Source organism: Hylobates moloch, unplaced genomic scaffold (assembly GCF_009828535.3).
Source record: "Hylobates moloch isolate HMO894 unplaced genomic scaffold, HMol_V3 SCAFFOLD_5, whole genome shotgun sequence".
In the NCBI taxonomy this organism is placed as follows: Eukaryota; Metazoa; Chordata; class Mammalia; order Primates; family Hylobatidae; genus Hylobates; species Hylobates moloch.
Genome location: NW_026652280.1, coordinates 145,227,241 through 145,232,508, shown reverse-complemented (window position 1 = coordinate 145,232,508; position 5,268 = coordinate 145,227,241). Strand labels below are relative to the sequence as shown.

General features: G+C 34.6%; 1 pseudogene; it reads right to left on the bottom strand.

Moving 5' to 3' along the window:
* Positions 1-1,876: 1,876 nt before the first annotated feature.
* Positions 1,877-2,607, bottom strand: LOC116467982 (60S ribosomal protein L7-like; annotated as a pseudogene).
* Positions 2,608-5,268: the final 2,661 nt, after the last annotated feature.

Below are 5,268 nucleotides of genomic sequence, written 5' to 3'. Positions count from 1 at the left end.
ATAAGTAAAATTAATAATTTGAGAAAATATTATATTCTTTTAATGTTGATTGAGCTCAGCAGCCACATCCATATTTTCTGAGGATGTTAGATTGAATGAAATATTGGTTTGACAACAATTACTATCTTCTAAAACAAAATATTTTGTTTTGGTTATGGAAGAAATTGAATGTTATAATAAACATTTCAGAATATAAAGAAAAACACAAAGAATAGCAAAATAGTAAAAAAAAAAAAAAAAAATTAATGCCCTTTTTCAGGGTTAAACACTGTTAACTGCTAACATTTTGGTATTCGCCCTAAGACTACATTTAGAAAAATGCATATTTTAAAATAAATGTAAACATACACATTTGTGTTAACATTTACCAATTTCCCTCAGAAAGGATTTGGAAGAAAAGAAAGATTTATCTGTTTACAGCATATAATAACACGTGTTAGTTAAGGCAAAAATAAACATTCTAAAATAAAAGAATGTTATTGTCAAAAACACATTTTAGGGGAAAGCATATCTCTAAAATCAAAAGTTGATAATTCAGTGAAAGTAAGATTCACTATGGTAATTTTTTTTTTCTATAAACTTTTGGGCACACCTACATCACTGAAATAAAATTCAGTGTTTTATATAGGTCTTATCAGCATTGACTTTTTACATTGCAAGCTCTTAAGATGTATGCTTCACATTGATAACAGCCGTTTTCATCTAATTAAATTGTCATGATTTTATATATGTATATATGCGTATGTGTGTTTATATATTAGGTATATATTCATATATTCATGTGTTGACCACTTTATTCAGTCACTGGTTAATACTAAGCAAAGGGTGACATAAGAAAATACTTATTACAGTGAACATTATATAAAGCTTAACATGTGCCTAGCACTCTTCTAAGTGCTTCCTTACTTACCAACTAGCGTCAACCTCACAACACCTCAATGAGCTAAGTACTATTAAGGTCTGAGCTAAGTAAAAAAGTACTAAGTACTACTGTTCCACCACTTTACTAATGAGGAGAAACAAGTAAGAGAGAGGTAGAATACCCTATCTTTGCTTACTGTAGGTAACACTGATGTGAAGTGGCACTGGGTTACACACTCTGGCTATTGAGCTCAAAATTCGTGCCCTTAACAGCTATACTCTGCAGCTTTATGAACAATCATCCAGTCAGTTTCTGCTTTTCTAGATGTATAGCTATTTTAAAAATTATTTTGGATAAATATATATAATTATGAATAATCACTATTACTTTTAACTTAAAAATTTAGATGTTTAGCCTGAATGTTCTCTGTGAACTTTTTCTCAGGCAATTTATATTTACCAATTGCATTTTACAATTATTCAACCAATTTACATTTCTAACTTTTTTCCTGAGATCACAGAAACTTTTCTTAGATTCAGCACCTCCTGTTATTTTCCAGTACTTATATATATATGATTTTTCCCCCCAGGCTTGAAAAAATAGTTTATTTGTAATTCAGCTTTTCTGGTAGCAATTAACAAGTCACTACACTAGCTGGCCTGGTTCTATTGTTTCTTAGGGGACTAAGTATGTGCCTACACTGTATTTGATATTTAAATAAATCAATGACATGGATCTTTCCCTGGAAGAATTTATAGTCTAATTGAAAAGTAGACACTCTACCCTTCACAAACAAAATTGCCCTATCAGCGTTTCTTGGCTTTTTATCACCATGAAAAACATAGGAATTTCGCCTGGCCATACACTCCAATGAATAAACACTGTGGGTGATGTACAACTCCTGTTTATTCACTAAAAAACATTGCACTCTCTTTTTTTTTTTTTTCAATTTGAGAGCAGGTACTGTTTATTGGCTGACCAGCTTAGAAAAATAATCATGGTAGACGCCTTAGTTCATTCAAAAAACCTGTTGATCTGGTCCTGTCTGTTGCCAGCATCTCCACCTTCTACAAAATGGGTGGTCTTTTTCCTCACTCCGCCTCGTGGAGATGATAATTCAAAGGGCCACAGGAAGTTATTTCCTTCTTTGAAGTGTTTTCCAACAGTATAGATCTCATTAATCAGATCCTCCATGCAGATGATGCCATATTTACCAAGAGATCAAGCAATCAAAGCGCTGTCTGTCAAAGCAATTCTCTTCTTATTGATTTTGCCATAACCACACTTGTATATTAGTTCACTTACTGACTTCAGATTTGGGTACCCCCATACAATATATGGTTCTGTAATCCTTAGCATGTTAATTGAAGCCTTGTTAAGCTTCACAAAAGTTCCACTGAAGATTTGACGAAGGCGAAGAAGCCGCAACACCTTTCGGACCTTTTGGCCGCACCATTGGTACCCCTGATCCTGATGACAAATACCGATCTGTGTTCTGCAGGTACATAGAAGTTGCCAGCTTTTCTTGCCATCCTCACCATTCGAATTTCAGTTCTGTACATCTGCCTATATTCCTTGTGAAAGTGCTTCGCTTTTTCACAGATAATCTTCCTCCTTGCCTTTCGAAGCATCTTTTGGACAAACCTCTTTCTTAGGTGCTTGATCTTCAGCTCTGCGAAATTCCTCCGCTTTTTCTTAAGGGTTTCTGGCACAGCAGGAACCTTCTTTTTCTTCTCTTCAACACCTTCTATGGTTCTAGCCAGAAAACCAGAAAAGAGGCTTTTTTTTTTTTTTTTTTTTTTTTGACATGGAGTCTCGCTCAGCCGCCCAGGCTGGAGTGCAGGGGCACCATCTTGGCTCACTGCAACCACCATCTCCTGGGTTCAAGTGATTCTTCCGTCTCAACCTCCTGATTAGCTGGGATTACGGGCACAGGTCATGCCCAGCTAATTTTTGTATTTTAGTAGAGACGGGATTTCACCATGTTGGCCAGGCTGCTCTTGAACTCCTGACCTTAGGTGATCCACCCGCTTTGGCCTCCCAAAGTGCTAGGATTACAGGGGTGAGCCACCAGGCCCAACCTTTTTTTTTTTTAAATAATAAAGTTATCATGCGAGCAAATGGGAGCATCATCAGTATAGAAATAGATTCAGATCTCCCATAGTTTTTTTCTTCTTAAAGTGTATCATGTTAAGGTTTCTTGATTTTCGTCATTAGTAACAAATTATTTACAACTATTGACATTTAAATTTAAACTAACTTTTTGCATCTTACATAGTTTTTGAGGGCTTGTGTACTCATGGAAGGGTTTATTGAGAAGAAGAACCTTGAAGGATGTGTATTATTGACTGAAGAGATACCTTTAAGTTACTATGGCTTACCTTTTACTTAAATTATTCTTCTTGAAATCTGTTGTTTTCTTAAGCAACAACAAAAGAAAACAACTGCATTCAATTTCACTGAGAGGATCCATTGAACTGGTTGTGTAGCTCCATAGCCAAAATTGTATTCTATTAAATTTGTGTTTTACAGTTTAATTGGAATGCCTAGAATCAAATTTAGTTCTTCTAATGAGGTCTCATATCTAATTGAACAATATATTGGTCTTTATTTTTGCTACAAAATAATGGAAAAATATATGTCCCCTGTTCCACTTCCCGTATCTTATCTATCAGCATCTACAAAGGCTCCCACTCTCTATTGACAAGCAATTACTGGCCACCAAAAAACAATTTTAGGATAGTTTTCATGAAGAAACACTTATTTTAAAAAGAGGTAAACAGTTAAAACATTTTATCAATTCTAACTATCCTGGTTTTTAACCAAGACATTTATTTACGTTACAAAGCAAGCATTTGCAAATTACAAATTTCTAGAAAAAAATTCTCTTTTCTAATGAAAGAGAATATTTTGAATGATGAAAATAGCAAGTAGAGAAGCGTATCTACAGATTCGTATCTATACTGTGGTTTTCTTATATTTTGCAATGTACAGTCAAAGACAAATTAGAAAACCAACTAGATATGGTCCACAGATTCCTTTTTCTGCAATAACCTAAAATCTGATTATGAAATCTTTCACTGATAATTACATTTGTGTTTAAGGCAATGTTTCCCTGTTGTTTGATGATATGGTTTGGCTGTGTCCCCACCCAAATCTCATTTTGAATTGTAGTTCCCATAATCCCCTTGAGTTCTGGGAGGGACCCAGTGGGAGGTAATTGAATCTTGGAGACAGTTACCCCATGCTGCTGTTCTCATAATAGTGAGTAAGTTCTCAGAAGATCTGATGGTTTTATAAGGAGATTTTCCCCTTGTTGCTTGGCACTTCTTCTTGCTGCCGCCATGTGGGGAAGAACATGTTTGTTTCTCCTTTCCCCATGATTGTAAATTTTCTGAGGCCTTCCCAGCCATGCTGAACTGTGAGTCAATTAAACCTCCTTCCTTTATAAATTTCCCAGTCTTGGGTATGTCTTTATTAGCAGTGTGAGAAGGGACTAATACATTTGGTCCTCATGGCATTTTTTTAAATCTAGAATTTTCCATGGACTTTAAAGAATGCTAACCAAGCTAGCAATGTTTCATACAGTACATTCATCACAATGGCTGAACAGTACTGTACTCTGTACTGTCTCATCCAGGGCACCATTCACTAGGTTGAACTTCAGCTCAAAGACCTTGTTTGAATTGTTACTAACTTGCCTGGCCCTTAGGAGGCAATCATCGAAGCTTTATCTTTCTTCCTATGGGGGCTCAATTTATATAACCCTCTCATCTCTTATTCTCAATTGATTATACCTTTCTTCTCAGCAACTCTTATGACCTGTTTGGCCCAATACCATAATATTCTTATTTTTTCTGCAGCTGTAGAAAAAGTACATTCTAAACATTAATCAATTTGGCAGCATATTTATTAAATATTATAGCTTTTGAAAGGGGTAGCATAGGGAATATGATGTTTCCTTAAACAGTTAGTTTTGTGGACAATTACAGTTCACCCTATAAACATATCCAGTCTAAATTTATTTTGAATGTCCCTCATAGGTCTATTTTTTAATATCCTAATTAAGTTTCCATTTTACCCCGTTTACATTTTACCCAGTGTTGAAATGTAAAGACCAGATGACAGATTATTTTGTGGCTAATACTAGCATACATTTATAAATTTGTGATACAAAGATCTGAATTCTAATTTAATAGAAAATAAGCCCTTGATCTTAGTGCTATGCTAGGCAAGTTTCCAGTACCAAAATTTATGTAGGCCTGTATAAATGATTTGAGGATAATAAAACACAGTTTCAAATTTTCATGAGAGTCATAGGAAAACAACAAGAACAAAAGATATCTATAATATTTAATGGTCCTCCTTATATGATGATATCCAATATCAATATTATCTTTTCATTA